The following is a 15825-nucleotide window of genomic DNA, read 5'->3' on the forward strand; positions in this document are numbered from 1 at the left end:
ATGAAAGGAAGTACCAGGGATACATAAAATCAAGCAGAGCAATGAAATATAGAATATACAAATATGAGTTAAATATAATAATAGCCGTCACTACCTACTCAGCTGACATTTCAGGGAACAACAAATGCGTATAAACCAATCGAGAGAAATCGGCAACAATCATCATGTAATTTCAGGGACAAAACAAAATATCCAACAATTTTTATTTTCGGGCAAAGGCCTTTTCCTTTTTTTATTTTTTATTTTTTATTTTTTATTTTTTTTTTTTATTTTTTTTTTTTTGTTGGCCGGGAAGGGGGTAAAGTCTTGTGGAAGGAACTCGTGCATGACTGGATGATTTGGCAGGGAAGATTTTTTTGTTTCCCTTTGCGCGTTTTAACTTTGTCAGCTATTTTCGAAATACTCCATGCTCTCGCAGCGGAGGGATTGCAGTTGTGGTAAGAATTTCTTTTCAAATATATTCTGTCTTTTTGGTACCTTGATATTAGGAGCGTTAATATTAATCAGCATTCACAACTGCTCCTTTACGATGAAATTACAGCAAACGGTGCACAATGCTGGAGTAATCTAATCTACAAAACGAACATTGTGAAGTAACAATATCACCATTTTCTCTCATTTTCTTTACAGATGATACGACTTACTACTGGATTAAGGTCGAGCTGAAGCAAGGCCAAGTTGGCACAGACTGCATTTCTTCTCAAGCTTAAGATTCAGGTAAGTTTATATTTGCTACATTCCATTTTCTCATAAAGAATTTTAATGCTTTGATATCTGAGCTTTCTGAAATACGAGGGGCTTGGGTGTATCATTTCACACGTAGATTGATATTAAGAATCATTGGAAACAAACGTAGGTTAAGATAAACATGGTCACATTAAATCTCCTGGCTCGACGCCAAAATCACTCGTGATGGAAGGCAATAAAAATAGTTGTCCTTCCCTTGCCTTTATCTCGACGTGGCCGACAACAAGCGAGATATAACATCATAACATCCCAAGAGGCCAATGACGGAATGGAAGTGAAAGTCAATCCGTGAATAATTTTAAATGCTGTTTAACAGGACCAAAACTTTCTGCAGATCTGTTTTGTATCAATAAGCAATTCACGAAATATATGAATGCTCGACAGTTCCTCCCTGAGCAGTGATTTACAAAGTCCAGATATCTTTAGAAAAAATCAACGGGAGCTAATGCGTATATATATACATATATGTATTGCCGGCTGGAAAGTTACTTCCGTTGATTCTTTCGCTATAGATATCTGGACTTTGTAAATTACTGCTCGGGGAAGGAAGTGTCAAGCATTCGTATATATATATATATATATATATATATATATATATATATATATATATATATATATATATATATATATATATATATATATATATATATATATATATATATAACCTCTATATCTCAGTCTCCAAAGGTGTTACCCCTCGTCAGCCAAAGCGAAACCCATGGATTCAGACCACCGCAGAGTTAAACTTTGTGAGCAGCTACTATAACATCAGCTCCCCCACCCATTAAAGGCTCATTAAGCCCTCTGCTATCGTTCCCTTCATCATGAGTCCGTGTTATCTTCCTCTCACTCGTCACAGTAATGATGCCACCGTCACAAAAGCATCGTCATCTTTGCACTCAGCGAGATCAGTGTCATCAAGCCCTGCCCTATGCCGTAGCGCCATCATAATCATTATCGCGTCTCAATATCATCACTTACCATCATTACCACAGTAGATGAATACTGATTTTGATTGTTCGTGTGCAATATTAAGCTCGAACGTGAATGACGTACCCTGTAAAATGCGTTGACATTTGGACTATCAAATGCTGCAAAGGCTGTTATTGAATAACGAAATCCCCATCATATTACATTTTATTACGATCCTGGAAATACAATTGATAAAGAAATAATTCGGCTTTTATTACTCCCATATGAGCAATAGAATCATATTGGTTATGCTCCGTTTGTAATATAATTTCAGAATTGGTATTCCTCTCAGACTACATGCAATAAAATCCCTTGGGAAGTTTTATTAATTAAACACGTTAATGGTATGCGAAGGCTAAGGAAATATTAATAAATCTCCCTATTCATCAGTCCTTAATAAAATAATAATTGAAGGTCAAAGCAGCCTGTATTCCTTTTGGATATTTCGTTGGGACAGTGACCTGGCTCCTTCCGTTTTATATCGCTCCATGCATCTCACAGATTAAAAAATCTTTTGGGGAAAACTATGTGAAAATTGAAATACTCAACATCATTTATTTTGGGGGAGTTTCCTTTGACGCATTTCTCTTGATCATTCGTTTATCGGGCGTATTACTTTCCCTTATCTGTAACATGTCTAAGATCTGTGGTGCAACAGACGCCGAGAGTCGTGCTGACAATCATTAATCTTCATCCGGTTATTGTAGATTTTCTGTATGAAAGGAAAATTCCAGTTTTAAAAATTACTGAAGGACCTCCGGTTTAGTAGGCAAAACCAAAATACTAAGGAATAATACTTAATCTCGCGTCTTCTTAATACCTGAATAACATTAGGAGATGAAGAGTACACTCTACACACACACACACACACACGCACACACACATACACACACAGGTAAAAAACGAAGTATTGTAAAAAGGAAACCAGTTCTCTTTGGGCCCGAAGATCTCCTACATTTGAGCATGTTTTGCTGAATCAAGACTCTTTTATTCGTTGCATTTCTGTGGAATGAAATCTTTCCTTTCTCATTGGATTCAAAAGTTGATTCTGGTCAGCCTCTCTCTTTGTAATTAAACATATCCTTTGGCCAAGGTCCCTCTTTCCTCTGACATAAAGCTTATTGGTTTTCATAGACCCTGAGTTTCTCTTAATCGCCTATTTATATGTATGACTGTGACCTTGCTGCAGTAGGTGATTATTTGATAAGGATATATATAATTTTTTTAGCTTAGTATTTAATTACTAACATAGTTTCTGATGATACGGAATGTGTTATCATACCAGTGGATATGGCAAAGCAGAGATGATGAAATAACACTGATCGCTCATCTATAGTAATTAGGTATGGCCGTTATGTAAATGGAAATTGAAACGCTAAAGGAATTCCAAGCTAGTTGTTCTGTGGAGTTATTTTTCTTGTAATATAAAATTTTGTAACAAGTAATTTTTTCGTATAATGTTCTAGTTATATTTGTTATATGCTGCTATATTTAATCATATCATTGACACCACCGCCGTGAATTCATAGTGCGAAAAGTTTGTATCGTTCATGTTGTCATAAAATGAAATCACATTATTAGTTTGTAATTCAATTCAACAATTGAATTAGAATGAATATAAAAATAGCAGTCAACATTCTCATGTAGCAATTTTCACTGTTTATTTTCACTGCCACTTGTAACATCATTTTCTGTGAAAAGCCGATTAAATAGATTTTAATAAACGATTCCATAGTGTGCAGCTATGCCAGGTATGGTCCTCACTGAACGAAAGAACGTTGATTGCTATTGTGTACGAAGACCGTTGTTGCTATAGGAATTTTTCATGAATGTGATTCCGCAGCAAAATGTTCAAAGTGATGGTCATTAATCAGCTATTGTTTAATACGACATACTCACCTCGCTTGTTGCATTTAATGAAAATCTTTCATACTCTTGCTCTCTCCTGAGTACACTCGTACTCACCTCCTCCCCCCACCCTCACGAGCACACGTACACACTGATAGTTTATCTTCTGTTCTGAAATCCTTTCATGCTTTCTTTGTTTCATAAAGGAACTTTCAACTAGATAGAAACGTTTACATGCGAAAACTAATAGATTTAACAATCTAAAGAAAAGGTTTCCATTAGAAACTCAAAAAAGAAAGATATAGCAAAATAAGCAAATGCTGTTGCAAGTGGCGCCATCCCCTTTGATCGCAAGAAATGATTTTCACGCGTCTCCTGCCTCCCGTGCCAATCTCGCCTTTCCCTTGCATATCTGTCGATGTGAGATGCCTCTCGCCAGGCGGAAAAATGCAGATGGCGTTTTCGCTGGTTTGCGATCCACTTGCTGAGGTTCTTCCGGGAAATATCGGGACACACTTCTGCTTTTGTTGTGTTTACCCGCTTCATCCACGGCGACATTCGGAGATCAGTTCTGCTTTACCTAATATTATCTGATTAGCTCGAAGTGGGACGCGTATTTGTGTTGTTGTTTCTTTAAAGCGTTTCATAATGAATTACTGTTCCATTCAGAGTGTGAGCAATGTTGCGTTTCGAATGTTGTTATGATTCATGAAGGCTCTCCGAAGATTAGATGTAATTTGCTGTATGATATCAATTATGTATTAAGGAAGTATGTTGCTTAACATATATTTTTCTAGTTATTACTTTACACCGTGCTTTTATTGGTTGCAAATACTTCTTTTGGGTGAAATTAGGAATGGCGTTTCTTATTCTCCATTCTGTTGCTTACTGATACAGACAATGCATTATTTAATCCTTAGCATTGTAGTAAATTATTTGTTATTACAAACACGCACCTGTAAACAAATAAATACTAAGAGAGATAGAGTTAATAGCTCGGCTTGAATGCATTAACGTTTTACGTACACAACAGGAATTAATATAAGACTTCCAGTTAAAAAACAAATATGTAATTTTATTGAAACATGTAATTGTAATGAAATCACGTAGTAAAACAATAGCATCTTTCTTCTTTTTTCTATAATCACTGGGTCTTTGAAATGAACTGAAGAAGGAAGTACAAAAATTAATTTCTCTGCATTTTGCTACGAAGTCTCCTTCATTACACGAGCGTGTTTCGAGAATTAACTTGGTGATTAATAACACCTGGTAGCCTATTATTTACCTTCCCTTGACACCCTTCTCTCTCTCTCTCTCTCTCTCTCTCTCTCTCTCTCTCTCTCTCTCTCTCTCTCTCTCTCTCTCTCTCTCAATAACCGGTCTTGTCAGTCAGCCTTCATAGTTACCCTCATAATCTTAGTCTTACTTACCTTCATTGTGAACTTCTCATGTTACAAATATTTTCATTTTTTATCTGATTTTTTTTTTTTTACTACCGTCAATCAACATCGACTCAGCAGCAAACATCAGCATCTCCATTCATGACCATTTTTCCTCTTCCAGTTATTCATCACATCTACCCTCACTCTGTCCAAAAAAAACATTGATCAGTAATGAAGACATAACATACCCATGTCTTAAGTTTTCTGTAATACCACGCCAGTAACTTTATCTTCACTACATATATCCAATACATCCTAGTCAGCCAATCAATAACACTTACTATGGTACTACAGTAAACCAATCAACTCCTGGTGCCATTTCAATTTTTCTTCTCCAACAGTAACTACCGCAGGTGTTATAAAATTTACGTTAACCCCTTTTACTATTGTGTAAGTGAGATCTACCCCTTGTATAATCCAAATTCAAGGACTCTTCAAGATATCAGCTCCATCGACGCAGGACTTAATTCTCTTAAGGTATTGGCATCAATAACCTAGATGTTGTGACGCCAGTTTTAGTAACCATAAATCAGTCAATCAAACTCGTAAGGCAGCATATCTATATTTCCATTTTACATTAACCTTTCACTCCTCATTTATTATCTCTAGAACAATACTGAACTGGTGCAATATTTTCTTATAAAGATTTTTTTACCTTATTCACAAAGTAATATTTTACACGCAATCTGATGTTGTAAATGTAGCTAATATTGTTGGAATTGCCAGTATTGTATCCGCATAAACAGTTTCATTATTTAGTATTGCTGATATGGTTTTTGCTTTTGTTGTTCATATTTATATTGTTGCCATGATTATCGTCCTGGGGTGTGGTTGAATACTCATACGCATGTATCCTGGGGAAGAAACATTAGTTTCACGAGACTTCCATATGTCAAATGAATTAATATTTACCTAAGTTGATGATCATTCAGTTTACTTGTTTACTTAAATTTTCATATTTTTTTTTTTTTACATTAGTGATAGCTTTCAACTTGGGTGTCTTAACTTGATGATAACCACTAAAATGACTAACAAAGTTGCTAAACCTTCTGAAATTTTAACAATGAGTAGGAAGAGAAACTACAGTTAGAGCATCATTGCTTCTTTTCCCTCTGTTAACAGACAGCTCTTAGGCTTAGAGAGAACTGAATCCTGTTTTGTAAATCTACTCTTAGGAATAGTTTTATAGCATCTTGTACAAATACTGCCTACGACGTAAATGTAGTTTTTGATTTATAACGCGATCAAAACGAACAATATCTTGGTAGGATATTGGACAGAAAGTCACTACTGAAATCTTGTAAATGCTTCTTTTTTTTTTTATCTTAGCTGCTGTTATCTCCGTTGTTATACCTTGAGTTTAAGCATTTATGATATGACTAACTATAACTTTGATTGCCTATTAAAATCATGCTTAAATAACTAGCGTATCTCTCATATCTTAGAAAGTTATTTGACCTGGCTTTGTTGTTAACAGTTTAACAGAGACTCGTTGATAAGGATAATAAATTTTCAAATATTTTTTATCTTTTTTGTGCAACTCAATCTATATTATATTTTCATTAAACCCCTCAACGAATGTTTCTTTAGTCATATACATAAAAGAATTACATATTAATATTAAAATTCCTTATGAACATTTAAAGGAGAGGATAATTTTGGTAACGCTATAAGGAAATGAGATCTTTCTGTGGAGCAAGATTTACAGACAGACAGACAGGCAGAGAAAGAAAGAAAGAGAGATATTATTCAGTTTTATAATAATGTGGAAACAAATAGCAGACTTTGGACACATCTAAGAGCTGTTTATCTACGACGAAGAATGAAAGTAGCAGACGCAGCTGGATGAAGCAGGACTCCCAGGTAATTGAGAGAAGCAGGAAACATCCGAATGGCTAAAAAGGCAATCAAACAAGGAGTCCTCAGGAAGGGGAATGGATAGGAAAGAAAGAGGCTGAGAGACTAATGGCCCAACTTAGGCTCATACTTGAGAGCCTCTCTCATGCTAGGCCTTCTCGGAGTCATCTCTATTGAGTCGTTCGGCAAAAGAAATGAGGGAACGAGGAAAAATTGGCGTTGAGGAAGGAATGGGATGACAAGGAAGGAGAAGGAGAATGAGAAGGAAAAAGAAGAGAATAGGCTTATTGGCCATACCAGCGACAACACTTGCTGTGCCAGTGGTAGCTGTCGCTGTCGTGGTTGTTGGAAAGGAATTAGTTCCAGAAAGATATATGGGAGATGTTATGATAAAAGGACAACAATTGAAGGAAACAATGCTTGACATGAGTACGGATAAGGAACGAACGAAAAGAGAGGTAACCTAAATTGCAAGGGAATGGGAAAGGGGGAAAGAGGGAATAAAAATGAAATAAAAGGAACATTGTATATAACCGAGCTTCAACCATATTTACAGTTTGCTGTTGAATATGGAAATTTTCACTGCTGCCTTTTTCCTGTCTCGCTCTTCCTTTGGGATTCATCCGATGGAGAATTTCGAAACGTACTTCAGAATTCAAACTACATTTTTAGCATCGTAGAGCAAAGCTTTGAAGCAAATCTTCAGTTTTTTATAAATCCTGATGTATACTGAATCTGGTAATGTTGCAGGACTCACCAACACTTATTTGTTTGTACTTAGGAAGTGGCTGTAAACTAGTAAGCAATTTTTATTTGTTTGTACTTAGGAAGTGGCTGTAAACTAGTAAGCAATTTTTACCTCAAAATTCTAGTAAGAATCAGAGAATTTAGAATGACAACAAATTTTGTTTTGAACGTTGAGACTTTATAAAGAAATTGGTCTTAAAGCTGTTAACAACTTTAAATTAAAACTAATGATGAATGCAGCTGACTTAACTAAACTTGTATCTCAAAGCTTAATTTTATGAAAGCGAACCATTTACCTTCAGAGATGAAATAGCATTAAAAGTGCAAATAGTAGTGTTTTCATACAAACGTAGGTGTGACTCTGTATCGATAACAGACTAACAGAACAACATGTATAAATATGCATTTCACAAGTAAATATTTTCAAATTATTATTCCAAAACCAAATTCGCCTCGAAATGTGTTCATATTTGTACCACATAGTTTCGCGTTTCCCTTCCGTGTCTGAAAACTACTTTGATTTAACATAAACAACGTTATCAAAGTCACCTTTCTGCTCTAACTTAATTGATGGACTAATGTAGATTCAGGAGAGTCATTTTCATTTTCAGTATCGTTGTTTATGTTTATCATACACATCCTGATTTCTCACTCTCACTTGGACCTGAAACGTTTTAACTCCTACGTTATTAAACATTTTAAAGAGCAAATATCATGTTTTTGTTCCTTGAAATTCGTCGTCTTCAAGGTGTTGTGACACTGATGTATGTATACTGAACATCATTATATTAGGCCAGGCTCTTTGTTTCTAGTGGAAACTTCCCTATATCGAATTTTCGTCCGATCTAACTTTCCTGATGGCAGCCAGTTCCATTCTCTATCTCCAGGTTTGTTTTTGAAGGACCTCCTCCCGTCCCTCCTCTTCTCAGTACGAAGTCATACTTTCCTGGAGACTTGGTCTGACGTTGCATTAATATTTTTTGCTTTATACGATTGATTTTTTTTTAATATCTACAGCTTTCCCTGTCTTTTATTTCATTGGGCAGTTTGCCCACATGGAATTGGAAATGCCTCCTTACGCGTTAACATTTGAAATTCTGATGCTAATTTTTTTCCATAGTTCTTCATTTGACTCATCCTTTTAATTTCTTCCTCAAGAGTCTTAGAAGATTTTGGCATTTATTTCATAAACATATCTGTTATGCTATGGTTGCTTCCTGTTGGGAATGAGGGCCGAGGTTGATTGACTACTGCATCTGCCTTCAAGAAAACGGGGAAATTTGCCTAAGTCAGGGAAAAGTGTTATAAAAACATTCTGAATTGCGTACACAGTAGCTTAGAATAAGACTTCACTTTCACGAAGATTTACCGAGACCGTTTTAAATATTTAAGACAAGACATGATTAATGCAGGCCTTACTATGTAAATCTACTTTTCATGGAAATAAAACTTGAAATTTTCTTGACAAAAACAAAACAAAAAAAATTCCTGTATTGTTTTACAGCGGGTCCGATGTCAATATATAACTGGACGAGAAATGTCTCTTCAAATAAAAGAAAAGGTCCTCATAAATAACTTTAATATGAGAGAATAAGTTAACGGAATGGAATGGAATGGAATATAGAATTTTGGCCAAAGGCCAATCGCTGGGACCTATGAGGTCTCTTATCGCTGAAAGGGAAATTGATAGTCGAAAGGTTTTAAAGGTGTAACAGAAGGAGAACCTTGCAGTTGCACTATTAAACAACTGCTAGGAGAGGGTGGAAAAAAGACGGAAGAAAAAGAATATGAATGGAGGTACAGTAAAGAAAATGAAAGGGGTTGCAGCTTGGGGCCGAAGGGACGCTGCAAAGAACCTTAAATGATGCCTACAGTGCACCGCATGAGGTGCAACTGACGGCACTACCCCCCTACGGGGGAGATAAATTAACATCAAGAGAACATTCTCCTGCTATTGTTTCTCATAATCCTACGAAGCCATTAGTAGAGTTGCGTTAGAGTGCTTCGCAGAACTTGCTATTGAATGAAACCTGAAGATATGATCTTTTTTGCGCAAATTCAATTGATTGAAGTATGTGCATCACAAAATTTATGTGCAAGGCCTAAAATACGAAAAAAGTCGATGAAAAATTATCATTTTCAATGTTTAAAATTCCTCTGATGTTATAATGTTCCCTAAAAGAGGAAATTTTCATATAAAACGAAGATGATTTGTGGATTAGAACTAAAAATAAAATAAAAATTACGATCTATAGTACAGATGTTGAGACAGATACATATCGTCACATGAATGAAGTTAGATATATCCGAAATGAATCATGATATTTAATGAGGACATTCAGATTCGCAGAGGATTTCAGTTTCTTCAGACAGAAGGAATTAAAGCAACTTGGGTAACATTATTAAAGTTGAATAGGAATTTTAATGAAGTCCAGATTAATTCCTTGGTTTCAACCCAACTTGTCCTGTTCTTCCCTGTGACGGACTGTAGACTCATTTGAATTAGCATTTTGGGAGATTTCGGGCCCCATTGATTATTGACTTCTTGTTTTCTTCGACTTCTGCCCTCTGAACTGCGGCTTATCTTGACCTTTAGAATTGTAAGTTGGAAGTAACAATCAACTTGTAATCCATCTGTTTTGAAGAATTATGAAATAGTTACTCATTGTCTGGAGATCAACTAAGGTCCAGGAATTTTCTAAGTTCAGAAAGGGATTCACTCTACTGAAGGGAATATCCATACAAAAATAGATGTACAGTTTAGGGAGAAAACAGGAACGTAACAGGCACTCGGTGTCTAGAGGTAAAGCCTCATTAAGTCTAAGTTTAAATCTGAAACGATTTGATATTCCTAACTAGCCAAATTTTTAGGGAGGCTCACTGGAAATACGAGTTCTAATTTTTGGTTGGCCCAGACTAATAATGATGACCGGAATATTAGCCAGCCAAAGCATGCAGTCCAATGACGCGTTGAGCGACATAATGAATGGACACCAAATAGGCCTCAGGCTTTCTCACCAGCCTTTCACTATATCAGAGGGGCAGAGAGCAAGGATGGGGGAAGGAGGAGGGTTCCATCAACTCGATCAGGAAGTTTCTTAAACTCCCTAGCATCTCGGTCAGAGTCGTTAAGTTCCTGTGGCCTATGCCCGCTTTACTACTCCTCCGAGGACAGAATGGCACCCAGGGTAATAAATCAACGATTACTGAGCTTAGCCTGAACGGTAATTCTTCATATTTAAACTTTTACTACTCATCTTCCGAAGAATTCTTAACTTCGGCTAACGCACGTGGACTGCAAAAAAACCTACATTAAAGGAATGAGAAAAACGGATAGTGATAGACGTAGAAAAATGAGAGGTACACGTGAAAAGGCGAGAAAATTTTCTAGAATATGAATAAGCTTAACAAAAATATCTTGCATCATACACCTTCATTCCCTTAGGACTGGTGGACGGGTGGATTGATTCACAGACCTAACAATTAGCAACCTTAAGCATAGTAATGCGCCAAATACCAACAGCCCCCGAGTTTGGCAGATCGCAACAGTAGCCGATACACACACACACACACACAAATATATATATATATATATATATATATATATATATATATATATATATATATATATATATATATATATATATATATATATATATATATATATATACAGCCAAAAATCTTCGGCATATGAAACAGAAAAATATGAGCAATATTTTTTATGCAGAAATGCATATCAACCATCATTAAAAATTCTTACAATTATGTATCACAACAATGACAATGAAATGTAAGAAAACAGGCATTATGCAAATTCCATAAAAAAGTAGAGGGTCTAGAAGTCCCATTCTAAGACTTCCACTAATTGAGAGAAATGGAAAGAAGGAGGTGCGAGAGATATTATTAATGATAACATTATGCGATCGGAATGTGGAGGCCCATTAAGTGGTGAAGTGCGTCTACACAAAAGGTGTCGAGACGTGTCAAGCCTGGCTGTCACGAGGCGTCTCGGGGCTAATGCGCGGATTCCAAGAACGCCGACGAGTCGCAGCGAAGCTTATCCACGAGAAAATATCAAGTTTCCAAGAGACAGACAGACAGACCCTCGCTATGGAGGGCCTGCAAGAGTGGATGTGACTTCTGGGAAGAGATGAGCCGTCTTCCTTTAGTATTTATGATATATCCTTAGCAAGAAGTTATAAAATCCTTCAGAATTATGTGTTCAGTGAGCCGGGTGTTTTTGATTTGATGCAGAAATGGGGATTCAGCCGCCTTCCTTCAACGAGGATGCTGTGATTAATCTTGCAGATACCTTTGACATGCTTCCAGGAATTTTTTAGCTCATACCTGAAGGCTTTTCATTACAGTTAAGTCATTATCTAAGAAGCCGACGAACTACCAGAAAAGAAACAATATGAAAAAGAACTTGGTTCTTTCAGAGCAGTGGAATGAATGAAAACGTATTTTAATACGCTGTGATACGCACGCCCATATTTTGGTCTTAGCAACTTTGAAGTCCTTCCTAAGTTTATTCTTTTAGACGTTATGATTGAAATAAGGTATCTGTTCGCTTAGACTTATAACTTTAAAAAGCGCATAGAATATGCCAAAATGCTGGTGATTGCCCTGTGATTATTGTAATAAAGAAAAATTACTCACTGTTTTGATATTTACCATATATTGATCTAAATATATACCTTGTCAGATAGATACACTACTTGTGCCTCAAGTCCCAGTAATAAATAATAGCAATGTCTTTGTTGGATACATGGGCATTTCCGTGCAGCATAACAGAAAATGTATTTTCATCGGTTATCTGCGAGCAAATAAAGGAAGGAATCTCAGGTTGAACACGAAATCATAACACACTTGCATAATTTTAAATATTACTTTCAGTGCATTGCCATAACTGTTCCTTTTGAATTGTAACTTCAGATTTACCGTAAGAAAATATATTCTGCAAATTCATAGAAATGTTCATCACACGTGGTGCATTTACAGTAAAATAGTTTTCAATTTTAGTTTAGTGGTGACTTTTGACTCTGAATTATGGCCAGTTCAATCATTAAATTCACTTAGTTTTCACAGGGCTTAAATGGAAAACATTTTGAAAAAGTTTTGATACATTTTCCCTTGGAGACGGCGCAACAAAAATGACAGAGATAGTTAGACTTGAATAACAATAGTCTCAAATATTACTCCACATTTTTGGATGATTAAAAAACGTTTCGTATATACGCATGTATCCGGAATATGTCTGACGTGCAAAATAAGATGCACATATACAGCATTCAGGTCAGGAAGAGCTGGGAGAAGTATTGCTGACCCAATTTGCAGGGACTTCCAAGGATTTCCTTTGTTGCTTGCGTGCTCATGCTTGTGGGCTTCCATGAATGCATATCAACTGCGGACTTAACATACCTAATCAAGTTTACAACATAATTTCTTCCAACACAAAGCTCCCTTTCAGGGCCTTCCCAAATCGCCCTTTGGCCTTGCTTAAAGTTTCTGAGGCCGGCCCTTGTTCAGTAGCCTATTCATGCAGTCTATTTTAAGGAAACAGAAAATCGACAGGAGTGTTTTCGTGGGTCCTTGTTGTATTCCTTATTATTTGAACATTTTTTCTCGGTAAACAACAATTTCTTCGATTAATTTATTGCTGTTAGATTCATATGGATGAGGTATAATTCCAGTTCATTCACACATATATAAGAAGATATTCTATATATATATATATATATATATATATATATATATATATATATATATATATATATATATATATATATATATATATATATATATATATATATTCAATCTTGAAGCTACAAATGTCGCTTAATATCGAATTCACGCTACCTCAGGATATCTCCGTTGGAGAATTGTCGCCGAAGGAATTTATATAAGTAGTAAATGAATTGGAATCGTCGGGACACGAACCCGTGACACGAAAACCTATTCATCGACTCCAGTGGACGTTAACCATTGATGGCTCAATGGAGTCGCTGAATAGGTTTTCGCGATAATTCTCCAGCGGAGATATCCCGAGGTAGCGTGAATTCGATATTAAGCGACATTTGTAGCTTCATGATTGTATATAATTCACGGTGTGATAAAAATTTCATATATATATATATATATATATATATATATATATATATATATATATATATATATATATATATATATATATGTGTGTGTGTGTGTGTGTGTGTGTGTGTGTAATTGAAATAACTACAATGCCCTCTTAACTTGATTTCTTCACAATTAGCAGTTAAGAGGGCATTGTGGTTATTACAATCATATGCTTACCTGGCAAAAAGTGGAAGTATATTCTCTCTCTCTCTCTCTCTCTCTCTCTCTCTCTCTCTCTCTCTCTCTCTCTCTCTCTCTCTCTCTCTCTCTCTCTCTACATATATATATATATATATATATATATATATATGTGTGTGTGTGTGTGTGTGTTTGTGTGTGTGTGTGCGTGTGTAGAGAGAGAGAGAGAGAGAAAATATACTTCCACTATTTGCCGGGTAAGCATATAATTGTAATAACCACAGTGCCCTCTTAACTCCTGATTGTGAAGTAATCGAGTTCAGATGGCATTGTAGTTATTACAATTACACACGCATACACTCATACATATATATATATACATATCTATATGCATATCTGTATACATGTATATATACATATATATATGTATATGTATGTATGTGTAAATGTGAAATACAAAAGTACTATGTCGTACTTAACATAAATACTAGGTAAAATCCTGAGTGAAATTCCTGTTACAGAACATGGTATATTAAGAATATATAAGCACAGAGAGCTTATAGCTTTTGTCCATCTCCTGTGGGCTTGATCACTAAAATGGAGTATAATATACAACTCAAAAACAAAATAAAGCAGGAAACCATATATATACAAACAAATTACAGAAAGTTTGTTTGTATATATGCTTTCCTGCTTTATTTTGTTTTTTGAGTTGTATATTATACTCCATTTTAGTGATAAAGTTCACAGCAGATGGACGAAAACTATAAGCTCTCTGTGCTTATATATTCTTAATATACCATGTTCTGTAACAGGAATTTCATTGTGGACTTTACCTAGCACTTATATTAAGTACGACATAGTACTTTCATATTCCATATTTACACACACACACACACACACACACACACACACACATATATATATATATATATATATATATATATATATATATATATATATGTACATATATGTACGGTATACATGTATACATATATATATGTATATATAAGTATATATATATATGTATGTATGTGCGAATATCTGTATCTTATGTGTATATGTATATACAGTATATATATATATATATATATATATATATATATATATATATATATATATATATATATTTACTTAAATGTATATACATACACACATATATATGTATATATACATTCATATATACTTATATGTATATATATATACTTACACATATATACATATATATGTATATATTTCAGAAAATATGGCTGCTACAATTTTAAAGGACACATATATGCATTTCATAGCTTCAATGCTTTAAGATGTGATGGAAGAATTTATGGAGTCAGATGAAACTAGGTCGAGAGACTCGAGGTAAAATCTTTGTATTCAGCAAATAGTTTGATTCCTCAGCAATGTTGCCGGTCAGGCGATCTTCCGAAGTGTTATGTATATTCGTGAATACGTGCGTTAATTTGATCTAGATTATGCCAAAATCTGCCCTAAAAGTGAGTTTGATCGTTCATTAACGTGATAGAACTGCAGTTGTCTAGACGTAGCTTTGGAGAGGATCCAGGCTTTTAAATCAGCAGATAAGGTAGAGTTTGAAATCTCTGTTTTTATGGGAGAGAAATTGAACTTGTGATTTTTACCATGATTTTCTAATCATTATGAACTTTTGAACTGGTGTGGGAGATTTAATATGAATATTCATACCTCTTTCATATTATTATTTTGTCATGTTACGTTTGCCATATCTTGGCTATGCATTTTACACTTTCCATTATTGTGTTTTGCATTTCATATATTTTTGGGAGTTTTCTATCATGTTTAATTCTTCCGACAGATGTCTGTGGACAGATGTCAGTGGACAGATGTCTGTGGACAGTGTGGACTGGTTCGAATAACATGTGGTAGACTGTTTTTGACATGACTAGTTATTGATTTGGGGAGTATG

At 35.2% G+C, this 15825-nt stretch overlaps 1 long non-coding RNA gene across 1 annotated transcript in view; it reads left to right on the plus strand.

Moving 5' to 3' along the window:
* Window positions 1-1014, plus strand: part of LOC136853463 (uncharacterized) — a 568042-nt gene extending 567028 nt beyond the window's left edge. The window contains exon 4 of the long non-coding RNA XR_010857471.1: window positions 631-1014. This is a non-coding gene — a long non-coding RNA (uncharacterized lncRNA). The remainder of the gene's footprint in view (window positions 1-630) is intronic.
* The last annotated feature ends 14811 nt before the right edge of the window (window positions 1015-15825 follow it).

The sequence above is a fragment of the Macrobrachium rosenbergii genome, chromosome 27, assembly GCF_040412425.1.
Source record: "Macrobrachium rosenbergii isolate ZJJX-2024 chromosome 27, ASM4041242v1, whole genome shotgun sequence".
Classification (NCBI taxonomy): Eukaryota; Metazoa; Arthropoda; class Malacostraca; order Decapoda; family Palaemonidae; genus Macrobrachium; species Macrobrachium rosenbergii.